The sequence below is a fragment of the Anser cygnoides genome, chromosome 1 (genome assembly GCF_040182565.1).
Source record: "Anser cygnoides isolate HZ-2024a breed goose chromosome 1, Taihu_goose_T2T_genome, whole genome shotgun sequence".
Taxonomy (NCBI): domain Eukaryota; kingdom Metazoa; phylum Chordata; class Aves; order Anseriformes; family Anatidae; genus Anser; species Anser cygnoides.
The window spans coordinates 190,901,127-190,918,778 of NC_089873.1; the positions used below are offsets into that span (position 1 = coordinate 190,901,127).

At 39.8% G+C, this 17,652-nt stretch overlaps 1 protein-coding gene across 2 annotated transcripts in view; it reads right to left on the reverse strand.

The window, feature by feature from the left end:
- WASF3 (WASP family member 3) overlaps positions 1 to 17,652 on the reverse strand; it is a 66,531-nt gene that overhangs the window by 24,507 nt on the left and 24,372 nt on the right. The gene's annotated exons all lie outside the window — the stretch shown is intronic.

Genomic DNA, 17,652 nt, shown 5'->3' on the forward strand with positions numbered 1-17,652 from the left:
CAGAGACCTGTGTCACAGCGTACAAATGCTTAGTAGAATCACTGGACTTCAGAGCACATTTGCATTTATTCAATACTGGCAGTTCCCCCAGGACTCACAGGAAAGGATGCTGTCTGGAGCGAGCCGGGTCACTGCCTTGGCACAGAGCATTTGCCCAGCAGGCCACAGACTGACCATCCACGCTTTACAGCCCCGTAACTGCGTCAGATGCTGACCAAACCTTGCTCTGACAGGTTTTCAATCAAAATGATAAACTCATCTGACAGATAAGGGCATTGCACCTATGCAGAAATACACCGGGTGAGATTAAGAAAGAAGTTGTAACGTGATGAGAAAGACAGTTTTCCATCGGTGTTGTTGAACGACAGTCTCAGGTAAGAGCATGTATTTACCAGATTTTGGACACAAGCCAGATGAGGGAAGACATTTATCTGAGAAAACAAAGGCTGTTAGAACTGGCCTTCTTGGAAAACCAGAGAATAACTAGGATAGAGAAAATAGAATAGAAAAGCTCAGTTGGAAGTGATTTGCAAAGATCACCAAGGCCAACTGCCTGACCTCTTCAGGGCTAACCAAAGTTAAAGCGTATTGTTGAGGGCCTTGCCCAAATGTCTCTTGAACACTGACACGCACAGGGCCTCCCAGCCTGCGCCTGTGCCTGGCACTGCTCCGTCCCATGTGCAGCACCCCACGTTTTTCATATTCAACATATTCAACAAAGGGAAGAGCATCACAAAAGGGCATAATAAACACTCCTGTAGAAAACAGCTTTGACAGCAAGGATGCCCCACTGGAACAGAATTCTTCCACAGGTAAAAGGAGAGCATATAAAAAAAACTTAGTGCCATTTTAAACAAAACTGCTTAACACAATTATGAGTCAACTTGATTAGCCTTCTCCAGTACTGACAATTCGATGCCCATGAACTATTTATGAATTACATTCCATTTAAAGACCATGCGGCACTAAAATATTCTGGAGTGACAAATTCCTAATACTATCAAGGGCACAAGTTCATGTGGAAGAGACTTAACTAACATTTCTTTTTTATTACACTAAAGCAATTAAAATGGGCTTCCAATTTCTATAATTACAATCATATTAGTAAATTAAAAAAGACCTTTTTGCTTTTCAGATGTGGTATAGCAATTTTAGTAATGACTTTTTCCCCCCAAAGGTTTAAAATATTTTCTTCTCAAGGACACTTATAAAAAGCTGACAAATCTTAATTAGTAAAAAGCAAATTATTTGAACTATAAGATGACTTCATAACAGCCCAGAGAGAAATAGGCTCATGACTTCCAAGCAGCAGCCTTGAATTATATTTTATATTTAATATAAAATGGTTTATTTGAATATGGCATAATTTAAAGCCAATTGAGCCTGCTAATTTTTAAACAATATAACAAAGGCAATAGAGGAACCATTTTTATTCTATTAGACCATCAAAATGCTTGTTTGTTTTCTGTTTTTGTATTCCTCTACAAAGATATTTAGAAGTATTACTTAATATCCAATGCAGTTTGCTGAATTTGAGCAAAATAGGTACAAACTGGAAATTCATAATTATTAAGGAGTATCTTAGGAATGCAGCATTGCAATTACGGGGGAAATACAAGCCCTTTCTGAAATATTGATGGGTGACTTACCATCACAAAGTGTTTTTTCCTTGGAACCAGTTTTCATGTGCAACTCATCACTAAAACACACTAGTGAAGAAGGCAACCGTGATACTGTAGCATCGTGGGTTGTTGCCTTTTTTTTTTTTTTTTTAAGGGGGAAGGGGGTCACAATCGTGGGTTTGTTTTGTTTTTCAACAGTTATTGGAAATTTGTTTTTCTCTATTTACTATACATGTTCATACTTTTTTTTTTTTAAAACTGATCTTACTTATATAAAAAGACCAAAAACCAGCAGAATAAAACCTGGTTTCCTGTGGTTTTCTTTCTGGCCCTGAGCCAGCCCCCTCTCACCTTCTGCAGTTACCAAGCTTCTTCCCACCAGCCGTGCAAGGTGCTGGGGCCAGCCAGAAGCTGGGTGCATGCCCCCTCTGAGGAGCACACTTCTAGCTTCAGTTCTGCAGAACCATTCCCCAGACAACGACAACCTGCACAGAGGTCGGATGGACTTTCAGAGATAAGACACTTGCTTTAGCTGTATGATCTACTGTGGATTCTGGCTTGCCTGTAATTCCTGTTTACAGGTAACTAAATTAAATCTCTGTATCCAAAACAAACATCAGCCAGATTATTCTCTCCTAATTGAAGTATTAGGAGTCATTAGGCAGGCTAAGATGCTGTATTTTCCAAGGAAATCTCAGGGAATTAAAAGCGGCCTCCCTGGGTTTGTGGTGTGCAGTGAATACGGTTATGGTAACGGTGGCTCACTGAGTTCCATGTTCTTCTCTGTGCTTTTTCAGGCCACTCTTCAGCCTCAGCTTATCACCAGCAGTGATACAGGGGAGGAAGAAAAAGACGGGTGGACATCATGTAACATCTCCCTACATCCACACATGCTTTCTGTGTACTGGCATGTTGGATGTAGACAAGAGATGACATCTCACTGCACCCAACTCCAACTGGAGCAGAAACAGATGCTGCTCTCCAAACCCTACAGACATCAACAAGAGCATGGTTAACTCGATTTCCATGCACATTTGGAAAGGGCAGCACATCAGAAACTGGAATTAGCTTAGATCAGCCCATTAAAATTCACTTTAGGTATGTTCCCTCAATATTCTCACTTCCTTTTTCCTTCCCCCCCCTTCCCCCATAATAATGTGCTTAACTGCCTCATGCTTTCAAATTAGAAGGCACTTATCTGGCAGTTGCTGCTTTACAAGAGAGCGGGGTACATACAGATAGAAACAACCAAGGAATTGGTGCTTTTCTTCCTGTGCTTTTCCTGCTCTTCCAAAGCATCGTCCCAGGTCACCTCAGACTGACTTCCTGCGGCCAGCAGCTGCTAAACTGCATGCAAGGAGCTTGACATTGCCTTGGCGAGGCAGATTTAAAAATCGAGTAGGAAGCAGATGTACAGTAACAAAGATGAAAGAAGACAAACACAATGTACAATCTTTCTAAACAACCGCAGAGCAGGACTATTATAAGAGGCAAGCGGGGTTTTCAAGTATTTGAACTGGCAAAAACTCAAACCAACAGCTGCTCCTAGAACCTGCCTTTGCCCTTCCACGTCCCCCACAGGCACTGTCATTTACACTAAAAACATCCCACCAACATGAGAAGTATGTGACTGGATTTCGTGATTCTTACGATATTAAAGTTCTTTATATAATCACTAACTCTGTCAAATGAACTCCAATTTATTATACAGTCCCTCTCCGTGTGAATGTTCCCTTATTTCATTTTCCTCAAAGACACTGTTCAATTCCTTTTTTTCAAAGCTCTTGAAAGGAGATTACTTCTTATACTCACTAGCAGAATATAACAAAGCTGAACCTATTTGCCACAAAAAAAAGCTTCCCATATATTCATCCCAATTTTTCTCTGGATACATTCTATTATTGTCAGGAAGCATTAGAGCTTTTCACTGATGAATCTCACAGCCCTCTATAAAAAAAGAGAAACTACCACAATTCACTTTCTATGGCAAAGAAAGAGATGGCTTGAATATGCAGCTCACTGGAACCGGTGGAGTGGATGGGATTCCATTCAAAATTAAACACCTACGTTTGTATTACACACACAGGAGCTCAGCGTCTATGTCTCTCATGAGAGTTCAGAAGCCTAGAGAACTAAATTACTGCATCTATTGATGCATAGGTACAAGCACAATAAGGAGAGCTCGCATTCCTCGAGCATAACCTCTGCTATGCAGCCACCTAAATTTAGGTGTCTGAATGTAAAACTGAATGAATTCCACCTCTCAAAACAGAAATGCCGTAGGTTTCCCTGCCCCTAGTCCCACAATCCAATTACACTGCCTCCTACTTAAATCACATTGCCTCTATTGCGTAGGGTACTTTAACTTTTCAAATGTCTGCAGGCAGCTACATGTTGCAATACTTGACGTCCTACCACCCAACCGAAAACCCTAGATTTCCATCTTTGCATTGCACCCGATTTGGTAATACTGTCCATTTTCCTAGTCATGTTTACAGTTCTAGATGCTTTGCATATGTTAAATGAGAGAAGAAGGGAAAGCAGGAAGATGAATGAACCCAGAGCGCTGTTTTTGCTGTCCTTCTCCATATTAACAGAGCTCTTACTGTAATAGCTGTTGCAGTAAACTATTTCTGAAGTTTTATAAACATAGAGGGTGTTGTTTTGTTGCCTTTTTTTTTTTTTTTAATTTGGCTGGCGTTTTGTCTGCACTGAGCTCTTCAGAGCATATCTTATGGTTCAATGATATTATGAAGGAAAAAAATATTCAGTAATGACAAGAGAATGGACAGAGAAGGAGACAGTTTGGTTTTGTTTACTTACAACCTATTTTATGGGCCTAGGTTTTCTTAGACTACCCCCTGCATATCCAAAAATCCTATGAAAGTGTAACAAAATTGTTGAGTCAGTAGTTACCTGTGCTAACACCATGGGCCAGCAACACAAAGTTTAGTCAGTCATTAGAAGGTGAACACATCAATTGAGAAGTTTCCTCTACTTAAAGCATTGGGAGTGAAAAAAGTGTAAGTGGATCTCCACAGCACCGAACATTTCAGTTTGCAATTACCTAGATTTTACACTAACATTAACTCTAAACAAACATACACAAGATGACATTCATTAATGTAGGGGAAAAAAGGTTTTGAGAATGATTTAACCTGAAATTGAATAGTTATTTTTTCCATTAAATTAAGGATTATAACATAAAAGTTGTTTTAAACTATTAAAAACAACTTTGAAGACAAGTTAGAAATCTGCCTTATATTCTCTCAAGTTTGATGGATGATTTTTTTCTTTTCTTAGTTTCCTAAAACCCCGTCTTTGCATTACCTGTTGATCGTGGGTCAAGAAGATATTTATCTCCCAAGATGTAGTAGCAGCAAAGGTCCCAATAACTTCCACTTAAGTACTTGGTTTGTTCAGCCCAGAGCAGAGCAGGCTGAGGGGAGGCCTCATGGCGGCCTGCAGCTCCCTCACGAGGGGAGCGGAGGGGCAGGCGCTGAGCTCTGCTCTCTGGGGACAGCGACAGGACCCGAGGGAACGGCATGGAGCTGGGACAGGGGAGGGTCAGGCTGGGGGTTAGGGAAAGGTTCTGCACCCAGAGGGTGGTCGGGCACTGGGACAGGCTCCCCAGGGCAGTGGTCATGGCACCGAGCCCGCTGGAGTTCAAAAAGCATTTGGACAGTGCTCTCAGACACATGGTTTGGTTTTTGGGTGGTCCTGTGTGGAGCCAGGAGTTGGACTCAATGACCCTTGTGGGTCCCTTCCAGCTCAGGATATTCCATGACTTTGTGATTGTGTCTACAGTCTGCCACCTATTAAGCATGCCACTATGAACAAGACCGAGGGATATTATTGCTTTACATTCTTTCTTCCCAACAGAAATAAATCATTTGCGAGATACAATCCTAACACTAACTTTTCTGCAAATCATTTTTCCCCAGCAGTTTCCAAGGAGATAAAAATTGTGACAATATGAAGTACAGACAAATTATGATGATGTTTCATCTTTTGCTCCAAAATAAAGGATCACATTCATCTCATACAATTAAGTGGCTTTGCCATTGTTAGAGGAAGAAATAAAAGATACTTCATGCTCTGCTAATGAAGCAAGCATACAGACAATCGGCAGTGTAACTGAGGTTACCGCTTTTATCTTCCTTTCTGGAGAACAGCACTATTTTTCTTTTTAGGTCTAACTAGAGCATTATCTGTGGAATATCATTTTTTCCTGTACTAAGTTTTCTCATTGTAAAATCCATTGATTTGGATGATATTCCTCAGATAGTTTTATCCTTCCCTCACCCCCTACGTTTTTCCTCTGAAAGCCACCTGAGATACTTGTTTGGTAGTCAACTTCTTCTGATTCACCTTCTACTAGCATAGTACAAAAAACTACTTTAAGTGAGTAGTTTCAGACTTTAAAATTTCGTTTTCAAGTAACCTTCTTGAAACTAATGTCAGATTCACATTCTTTAAACTATTTTCCATAAAAAGAAACATGAAACAATGGAAGAAAAACAATGTTGTCCCAGTGAAATTTTTATATTTTTAAATAAGATTTCTCATTCATTAACATAACTCAATCTTCCTTGTTACCTGCTACTGAGATATCTATTTTGGGAAAGATTTGCACCCCTGAAATTTAATGAAGGTTCACAGACAGCACAATACAATAGCTTGCTATACTGAGTTCAATCACTCTGGCCACATAGGTTCCACCTACTCCTTTCTACTCGTCCTGTATCAGGAAACAGAAGATCCAGGACACCTTCACACATGACCAGTCTCTCATTGCTAAGATCATAAGCTGTCCTTTCTCTAACCAAAATCTGTTTCATTAAGCCAAAATGCTGCTCACGCTCTCTCTCAAATTAAGGAAGGCTAGAGGATACTAAAGAAATCAAAGTAAACTGGGAGGCATCCACCAGTGGTATACCTGTTGCTGGGAAAAAAAAATAAAGGTTAAAAAATAGAATAAGACACTAAAAGTATGAAACAAAACACAGGAAAAACATAAAAAAGTTTTGCTGAATGCAAACAAATAGATAAATTTAAATCTGGTTTAACAGGACACTGTTTAAGGGTAAAAGGTGCCCCGCTGCAACACTGTAGCACAGTGAACAGTAAAAAAAAAAAAAAGGTTGAATTGTGCCTGCATGAGTGCAAATCCAGACTAACCACCACAAGGTGTATTTTATTGTTCAGTCTAAACAATAATTTCTCATCTCCTTTCCATATCCCTGTGGATAATTAACCACACACGCAATGACGACAACTGACATTGTTGCTCTCCCCTGAATGCACGGTGACCAGCGTAAAGTACCAACAGAAGATGTGACACATTAGTGGTGTTCTTAGCGTGATGGCTGCTCATCCTGCACACAGTCCTCTCCAGATGGCTCGGGGTGAGAGGGATGGTGGTCTGGGGAAGAAGGAATATTCCATACTGTTCTGAACATCTGTTCAGCTTCCTTTATACATTAAGAAAACCTTACTGCCCCCGTCCGTTTTACTCTTCCAACTTAATGCTACTATGCTAACACCAACTACAGTGTAAATGTTACAAGTGTGCACAAGAAAAATGGCTTTTCAAGTCACATAAGAGCATTTGCTTGGGTTTTGCTATCTTAAAAATGGACTTGTTTCAATAAAGCAAGTACTTAGGCTGCACTGAAAACATTTTTCTTTCATATGACCTTTCTTGAAATCTGTATCATACTCCAAGAATTTATCATCCCTTGTCCTATTCAAACAAACAGAACTGAACTGAGTCACCATTTGTTTTTCTTTATTTCTGTTTGACTTTACTGAAAATACACACAGTATGCATTTGCTGAAGCTTGTTTAAATTTTATTCAATAGTTTTGTACAGCAACTCAAAAATATTTTCCTTGTGCATTCTCAGAAATAGTGGCAGCTCTTCATTTTTTAAGCAGAGGTGAAAGAACTAAATACAAAGATACTTTACTGCACGCACTAGTGTACCTCTCAAAGAAGCCTTTAAACATACCATCTCTTGTAAAGAAGCACTCAGCCAGAACAAGGAAAAGGAACTCAGCACTGAGTTAAGAAAGCAGAAACGCTTTGTCCTAGGGCACAACAAAGACTTGGATCGAAAATCTCCTCCCTTCCCGCCCCCCCCCCCCCGGCTTCTGTATCATCCCAGCATATGCAAACCATACGTCGGCTAGATTTTTTCAGCTCTTGCTACTTTGAAAACCCAATGATTACACATACGAAAACGTGCAAGTACTGAAAGAACACTGATTGGAAAAATGGCATCTTGTAAAATCTTATTTTCACCTTTATGACATTCAGCGAGGAGTAAAAGCTGTATGAGGTCAAAAGCAGCACAATCACAAAGCAGTGGAGAGCTAGTTATACAGCCAAGCTAATTAGGTCAGGAACAGACATCCAATACCATGTCAAAATTCTTTCCAGATGTCATCTCTGTACTCAAACTTGATGAGATCCATAGAGTTAACAGCGTAGATAAAGTCACACAGTTCACCCTCACTACAGGGAAACTCAACAGCCCAGGTATCCGGAAAAGTGTCTACGTGTCATACCACCCAGCAGAAGCATTCCCGTGAAATAGCTAAGAAATCTACCCTTAAAGTAAATCATGGTTCAAACACTTTGCAATACACTTAAAACACTACTGATTCCTACCTACCCGGTACCTGTTAATTTTTCTAGCTGCTCTTACCTCTTCTCTTCACTGCTTCTCTTACTCTTCTCTTTACAGGGCAGTAAAATCTAACACCAACAAGAACACCACCATTATTTCACAAATGTTATTCAGCTAACAGTCAAGCATACCAGGACATTTCCTTCCCACCTAGAGGAGGTGTGTCTGCATGTTTCATGATCTGACAGGACTTCAGACCAAAAGCATCATTAAAAACACAGATTCCCTCTTCATCAATCTGACGATTAAAAAAGTAGAGTGGCTTATCACTTTCCAATTTACTATAAACTACCAAGAGACTACTGTAACTTCAATTCTTTCAATAAGGTCTCTCAAATGATGACCTTTTAAATCTTAGGCAACCAAAACACAGCTAAAGCAAGCATACCTGTACATATTCTTCTAGCAGTTTATTTTGAATTATGGAAATTACTTTTTTTCTGTATTACAGAAATTTAATAGTTTGGTAATACGAGAACATCAGCAACATCATTACTGTAAGGTATTGCAGGCTACTTTAGACAATTTGATGCTGGACCAACTTCTGTAAGAGAATACTAAATAAACTGCAATACTAAAAATGCTTTTTCTTCACATTTAAACTACAGTAACGCAGATATCACTCTTGGAGCCTGTTTAGAACACACTTGTACCAACCCTCCTCCTTCACAAACACTAACTGTTATCAGAAGCTAATTCCTTGATTAAAGAAAATGTAAATTGCAGATAGGCCTTGCTGACTTACCCTGATCCCATTTAACAGAGCCTTACTGGATTTAAAGTGCTTGAAATACCTGTCTGGGTCACAGCCCATGTGACAAAGGCATAACATTAAGACCTTCAGGATCCAGTCCGCAGTGAGCACATGGAGTTCAAATCCTCAAATCACCTTAAGCTAAACCAGAAGCAAATTCAGTAATTTGGTTCTCAGGACTCCAATTAACCCTAAATTGCAGGGGAAAGTACAAAAGCGATGAAGGATCCACTCCATGTCCAATAACACCCATTTTACAGCAATACAGTGTTCCCTATTTCCTTTAGAATCTAATATTTATTTACTATTAGAATCCTTTCAGAACCACATTTTTCCAAAAAAAAAAAGTCTGTTGTTCTAAAACTTTCCCCTCTGCAGTTAATCTAAAATATCATGGGGAAGTGCTAAGTTCTCATAGTTATTTTTCATGTAAGACCAAAACTCTAACGTGTATATATACCCGGACACGTATTTATTTATTGTATATATACACATACACAGTGTGCACATATATATTTGATATATATGCACATGCATGCATGCATTACATGTAGATATATATTTATTATACACATGACACTCTGGGATGATGGAAGAATGCAATGACATAGGTCAAACTGGAAAGAAAACCCATTTTGTACCCTGACAATTCAGCATTAATCTTTGCCTCAGCTCCTGGTGTGCCTCCCGGAGTCCCAGTTCTCATCAGGCAGGACAGACTTTCCCACTGGGAAGCAACTCTAACAATGTTCAGGCCACCACCGTACATCACAATGCCTAAAAAACCTCGCGGTCAAGCAACTGCAGCACCCACCTGAAAACCAAGGCCTTTGAGACAGCAGCACGAACTTCCTGGCACATGTCTCCAGCACAACACAACCCATGAAGATTTACGTTAACATAACATAAACCAGCAATCTTTAAATTCCTCAAGGCAGAGCTTCCCACCTACTCCCATCAAGGGATTTCAGCACTGAACTCTGGACTTCCTTAATTTTCCCAATTATGACACTACTACCAATATTCCCCTTTCCCTACGTAAGCGCCCCTTCCAAGTTTCTGGTAAGTCTATGTGGGGGAAAAAAAGTTTATTTTGGGTTCATTTTAAGGGAAAAAGTGGGAAAATATTTTGTGACTACATCCTGTTATTAACAGCTGAGTCTAAGTAAAGCAACATAAAAACTCCCAGCTACTTTCATCCCGAGCCAAGCATGCCATCTGTTCCCACAAAGCACGCCAGTCACCAGAAGATGGACTACAGCGTATCACAAAGCCTTAGGTGATCAAGATCTGGTGCATAAGTCAAGAAAGATGCCACGAGTGTCAGAAATACATCAAAAGACAGTAGGGAAAACAAGCACACAACCCACGAAACACGAAGCAGTCTTAACTAAGCACCAGCATTACTGCAGCCAGGTATTCTGCAGCTCTGTATGGTTATTTTGCTTCCGTGCCTAAGGAGGGCTGACCGCTGAGCAGAGGCTTGCCTGGATACTTTTCACATCTCTCCTACATGTTATCTGCCCGAGTTCGGTGACTTGAGCACTCACGATGCAATTTCTCTCTCTGAGGTACCCTCCTTCTGTGTTTTCCACATGGTTACCATCTTCAAGCTAACCACAAAAACCATTCATCTTTGAAACAAGAAAATAGCAACTCATAATTTTCCAGTTCATAAATTAAAATAGTAATACTTACAGATGGCACCGCACACAGTTATTAGAACCACAAAAAAATCCATATACATCTATAATTGAATTATAATCAACTAACAGGCGGTGTCCAGCAGAGATCAGAACGGATCATACCTCTTTCCTGCCTCATCACTACTGATGACATGTTCCAAAAATTAAGTTACCTGTACAGATACCAATTCACATCTTTCACCATGAACAGTATACTAAGAGAAAAACCTGTAGCATAATCAAAAAAAAAAAGAATGTGATACATCTACTATTTAATTAGTATATGAAGCACATTAATACACAAAGATCAAAAGCAGCTACACCTCCCCAGATATAAAACTTTACTTCCCCTTGGTGTCTCTACTTCTTTTGTCACACATTTTCCCTTTTACTAGCATCCCATATACATATGTCAATGTTCTGCTCTGCATTAGCTTCCTAATAATTCAATCTATAAACCTTGTCTCAGTTTTGGAGGGGGGGGGGGTTGGGTTGTTTTCTTTTTAAAATAAAGCCTAAAATGAACATCAGGCATTAGAAAAAATAACATGCTTTGATACAGCAATACTGGCTTACAAAATCTTATTTGTAGCACTTAAGAGATTTCCTCACTACACATACAGTAACTCCCATTGTGAGACAAATAAGCTACTATAAAACCATCATGAGTCTCAGACCAAATACAGCAGTTAGCCTTCTGTAAGAATCCCTTTTCAAGGCTCGGAAGGCTGAAAAGCTGTGTTCCATGAAATCTGGCAGTGTACCAACACATCTCCATGGTGCTGGCAGGGTAGAAGCGCTCCAGAAACCAGCTTCAAGGAAAAAAAATTCTTAGCATATATAATCTATCACTTAGAAGAAGCTTAAGTGACTTCTTCCAGTTAGTTACTGGGGATAGAGATTACCAATAACACTAAATCATTTTTAAAGTTATCTTTGTTCGAGTATTTCAAATGGGTGCATTTAGATATATTTTGTGGAACTTATTTTGAATACATGGGTGCAATCTTCTTTGTTTATATAATTATCACACCCCTCACACACACATCCCCCCACCCCTCACACACTCCCACTCCTCACAGTTTTGAAGACACAAACTTTGGTTTTTGTGAGTCTACAAAATTTCAGAACCTAACACCGAGCATTTGGAAGCATCATACCGACTGACAGCTCTCTCTAACTGTTCCCAGCTAGCTCTCCAAGTATCAAGGCCCATTAGATTCTCATCTCCTAGAGAGAACCCTACAGTTTTAGGCTCACCAAAAATAGTTGATATACTACACAGCTGCATCAACATACACTGGACCATGGTGCTAAAATTATTAAAATTTGAGAGGTCTGGTTAAGAAGTTTATACTTACTAAAAGAACGCTCCTTTCGACTAAAAGCTTGCAGTCTGATTCTTTCCAACCCCCCACTTCTGAGCTAAGATACTACTGGGCGTGCATCTCTCCATATTATCGCGTTATTCACTGTTTGATCCTGTCTTGGATTTGCGGCAGTTAGCAAGCTCCTTCAGGAGTACATCCCTTCCAGAGACAGCTATCTGACGCTGTTAACAATGCGATGATTGCTTTTCCTCACCTCTTTCTTTTTCTGAAACAGTATATAGGTTGGGTCTCTGCTCCCTTGTTCTCTCCCAAGTGACTGCAGAGGGGGAAATGCTGTCCCAATGTTCTCTCACTAGAGTCATAGTTAAAGCTTCTTTCTGAAATGTAAATTCAACTTGCATTATTACACACTCAGAGTCCCCAGATCTCCAATATGATCCAAACCAAAGTGACATAGTAATGCACCCTGAAAGACTATTCACTACCTAAAGGTCAAAAAAGAACTTTCATTTGGTTTTCCTTTCCTGGGGACAAGGTAAATAGGAAAGGGAAAATACTGGTTGAAAAGATAAAAATCCCATCATCTGAAGGCTGAAAACCTGTCACATAATGATTTTGAAATATGGCTCCCTCCAATTTTTGTGAATAAAGGCTCCACAGGAAAGGAGGGAATAAAGACATTCTATTCTATGCAAGATTCATGGCTTTATCTACCCTCCCTTTCCCTACAACTTACTCGGCCACCAAACGCTGGGGGAAGGACCTCGTCTTACCCACTAGCTGGCACTCATCTTGCCAGCAGCAAGCCACAAACCAAAGCCTTGGCAATAAGGCCAGCGAAAAAACAGTGAAGAAGAAATGGACTGCCCCCATCTGACAAGGCTGCCACTGCAAACTAGCTTCAGAAAGCCTGCTACAGTAAGGTTACGTGGTACCTGTGTTACTGCACTATCCGTACACCCAGACACTAAATTTCCTCTCCAAACTTGACAAAGGCAAGCAGCATCTCAGCTACACAGCTGGGAGACAAAGCTATTTGATGATGCTTACAAGCACACAAAGCCCGTGTAAGGATCGGAAATTGGACCTAGATCACACTGATTCTTAGCAATGAAGCTTTAACCACAAGATGAGTTGTGTTTCCTTCTCAGAAGCAAAACCCAGCTATTGCCTTAGGACCCACTCCACTTACAGCTGTGCTTTTTAAGACAGCTGCAAGCCAACTACTCCTTGCTTTAATTAAATGGATTCCTCTTCCCATTCCATTCCAACATTCCTCCCATTGAAGCTGCTGCTCCTGGCTGAGCTGCTTTCAGGGCTGGAATCAGTCACATGTGAGCAGAAACATAATCCGGAGGAAAGAAGTCAAAGCAGTTTATGGAGTTACTGTCCTTATGGCTGAGGCCACGTAAGTGACAGTGAGAGCACTCAATCTGCTTCAGAACGAAGGGAAAAACAACGGTGAATCAAACTAAACTCATTTCATACTGAAACAAAATAGAGGCCTTCAAAAGGTCAGTTACAGCATTGAACTGCACGGGTGAATAGCAAGCTAAACAAACATGATTACTTAAAACATTGTAACTAGACCTGAAAGATGTATTGGTCTGGGAGATTAATAAGTGTTTTCCACAAGAAAGAAACACTGTCAATATTGTCATAGAAAGAGGATTGAAGTCTTGTCCATCTTATTGGTAGAAAAACAGAATTATGATAAAGAGTTCAGAGTTGTTGTAATTTTCTGTCACCCCCTGCTGTCACATTTACCAAAATCACCTAGGAGTCCCAGTAAACTCTGAGGCCAATAAAATCTTTTCAGACAGATGAAAACAGGCATTTTGTATATATTTATTCTCCAGAGTCACAGAAGCATCTGTCATGTTGTAAGGACTGTATTACGTGACATTTCTCCTGTACACATTACAAATGCTATGTCTCTTGTTAGCTAAATGAGAAATTCATACCTGCATCATTTCTATCTTTTTCATAGAAAGATGCTTTTGGTAAACGTTAATGTGGTATATATTGGTTTCAATTGTTTATTTACAAGAAAAACAGCATGTATCTGTAAAAATTTAAGACAAAATTAATTTAAAAGGCATTAAATTTTCTTTTAGTGTGTGTCCTTCCCCCCCTCCCCAATAAACAGACAGTACTCTGAAAGAGAAGGGTGGGTAGAAACTCAGCAGAAACTGCTGCCTTCTTTTCAGGAACAGCATGTCTCCGGTCAGATGAAAGACAGCATTACATCTTGAGAAAAGCAGTTGCTCTTCACTCCTGCTCAAGTCTGATGGCTTTTTTTTTTAAAAAAAAAAAAAAACTTTCAAATGTGTGGGGTTGAATCTACAATAAACGATTAAAAAAAAATCAGAGGAACCTACTCACTGTGTTTTGAAATACCAGTCTAGAAAGCCTCAATTCCTCCAAGTCACAGCAAACACAACACTTCTTAACATAACTTGTTTCCCACCACTTTGTCATCAAATACCTTAGAGTAGTATATATATGTTAAACTGATTACATCATTCATATTTCATACTTTGAGAGAACTTCCATCTATCACAATCCAACAAACACCTGAAGAAAATCCAATCACTTTTACACTAACGGCTAATAAGACGCCTTGCCCACATTTTAGAGCACTAGTCCAACTTTTTCTTCCTTGATAGGAACCCTACTGACAGGGCTCTCTTCTCCTTCCAGGTCCTTCTAGGACCACTGCCTTCCTACTCTCCACTCCAGCTTCCAACACAGCAAAGAAGGCTACTGTGTCCTTCATGCACCCCACAGCCCTTGGGCAGCAGAGTTCACTAGCTTGGTCTCTGCTCTGCACTCCTTACTTTTGGCAATGCCACGTCTCACTGCTCCTTCGGCAGCTGCCATCTGGTCCAACAGGAGTTGGAGCCACTCGTATCTAACAGGAGAGGTACGAATTAATGCTTCCTACTAGCATCAATGTTAAATCGTTTGTTTAAACTATAAACATTAATATGGATTTTTTTAAACCATTCTAACACATAGCTGAGGCAGCTACATGAAAATGCTGTGTAGCTGCAATCAGATGTTTAAGGGTAGTTCTGTAAATACCTAACAAGCTGCACAATAAAAAAAAAAGTTTTCCAAGCTTGTTTTATTCACAAGAAAAGGCAGATGACTGCAACAAGCATTGATAAAACATCCTTTAATTTCATTTCTGAAGTTAAAGAGGAAAGAGCAACCATCTAGACTCCTGACAATCACTGCAGGCTCTTGTGAAAAGCAGATTGAAATTACTCTTAAATGGCTGTTTCCAATAACATTTTGATTACTTTTCCCCTCTCCCACACCACAACGTTTAGTCCTAAAGTTGCCGTGAGTTTGCCTCCACATATTTTGCATATTGGACAAAAATATTATTAATATTGATCTATCATGAAACTGTTTTGAAGAAAAGAGGTCTCCTAGAATCAGATGTCCATTCTTAACACCAGTAAGTAGATTTTGAACCCAAACACACTAAAGTGAAACAATAAAACAAAAATTCTGCAGTTTTAATGTCTATGACATTGTTTCTCTTTAACAACCACATCCTGAAGTAACAGTAGAACTCTACAGCATGCTTACTAGAAGGTTGTCCTTCACAACTTTTTCCCTTCCAATAGCTAACTACTCCATTTTACTCAAGATATTTAGTCATTTCCATTAAAATTGCAACACCAAACTAAGTTTCTGATTGTTTTATGCTGATCAGCTGATACAGATTTTTGCTTGGGCACTACACTACAGATTGCCTCTATCCACCCTTACGAAAAAGGTTTAAAAAAAATTGTATTCATTGTAGTGCCTAATAAGTTCTACCCTTAATATCTCAAAGCATCTGAAAATTAGGTATGGCTTCATTACTCAATACTGCAAGCCGTGAAACAAAATAATTAAATCCTTTTAAACATACATTAAGATTTCATACTACGTTAATTTTTCATTGAACAAATCATTAGCACTTGAATGGCAATCCAAGCTTTATGAAAAAAGATAAAGTTGAACATAGAAATGTTACTGTCTGAGCTTCATACAGTTTTCATCTCAGTTCAGGAATGTTTAATCTCCACACATACAATACATCCCATCCCTTTTCTCAGCTGACCTAGACAGAAAGTCTCCAGTGGATGCAAAGATACCCAAAGGCTCTCCTTCTTTTACGTAGTGATCAAAGGTATATCTTGTCACAAGACTTGTGCTGAAAGTCTTCCCTTAAGTAAAATGCATGCCTTTTAAAAACAAAAAAAAAATCCCTAAGACGATGCAACACAAGGTTGTTTTTTTTTTATACCAGGTCAGAGATAATCATCATCAGTTCCCAACATCATCATGCATCGTTGCCCACTTCCCCCAAAGTGAGCTCTCATCTAAAAACATCTTGTCCATGTTTCGAACCTCTGTGCAGACTCCCGCCTTTTCCCCCCAAGGCTACATTGTTATCCAAACATATTATTTAAAAGAAGGCTAAGTGAACAGTTCTAAGAGCAGAAGTCAGATGCAAGGTCCCCCCTCATCAGACAGCAGCCAGGTCCTCTTCCTTCCCTTCAAACAATGTATTCCCAAGTTCACAGCCTCAAAAGCTAAGAAGCACGTCTCCATCCCAGCGCTGCTGTTGCTGTTAGCCTGGTGAATACGACATTCTCTTGGAAAATGCAACTGTTAGTTTAAATCCCACTGAGCCGGTGAGACCCCACAATCCAAGAAGAGCGGACTTCGTGATGATAGCCCTAAGCAGCTGGCTACTGAGCAAGATGAGTACTCCTCTTGCCACCTCTCTGATGAGGCACCATGAGGCAGTGTCATGATTGTCAGCACCCAGTCTAAGACCGCTTGAGAACCACACCAAACCGAGCAGAACTTGCGCAACTGCATTGCAGACCAGAGTTTTTGTGGACTGGTAAGTTAATGCTAGCTAGGCACAAAGGCTTTGACACCCTTTTGATTCAGAAAGTGTCATTTAAGTAATTTAAGATCACATGGACCTTCCACACCCCCACCACCGAGTTATGTAATGAACCAATCGATACTTACATCGCTATTCAACTGCTCTTTAAATAGTCAATGAAATCTACAGAGACTACAAGCTGCATGTATGGAAAAAAAATCGAGCCACTAGAGACTAATCTACACGCAGTTCAAGAAGCAATTTAACTGCATCAGTTAAATTTAGAAACTGATTCAGTTAATCACTGCACAGACAACCAAGATTTAAACCTCATCTTCAAGCAGATCCCTAAACACTAGCTGTGTAATTCAGAAGGGAAATCACTATGATGCCAATCACATAAAAAGTTCAAAGAAGAGGTCTATAACTGCATTTATTTGCCCTACAGAAGTGGCACTGAACTGCCCACATACAGTCATAATACAGAATGTGTTCAAACCACTATCTTGAGAAGTACGGGCATACTCTCACTGCGCAGATGCCAGCTTTAGCAAATTATTCCTTGTGTACTACCATCAAATCCATTTTGACAGGCTGCAGTTTAAAAATATAAAGTCCCTCAACTCCAAGCATCAGTCAGGTCTAAAGCAAATAAATGAGCAC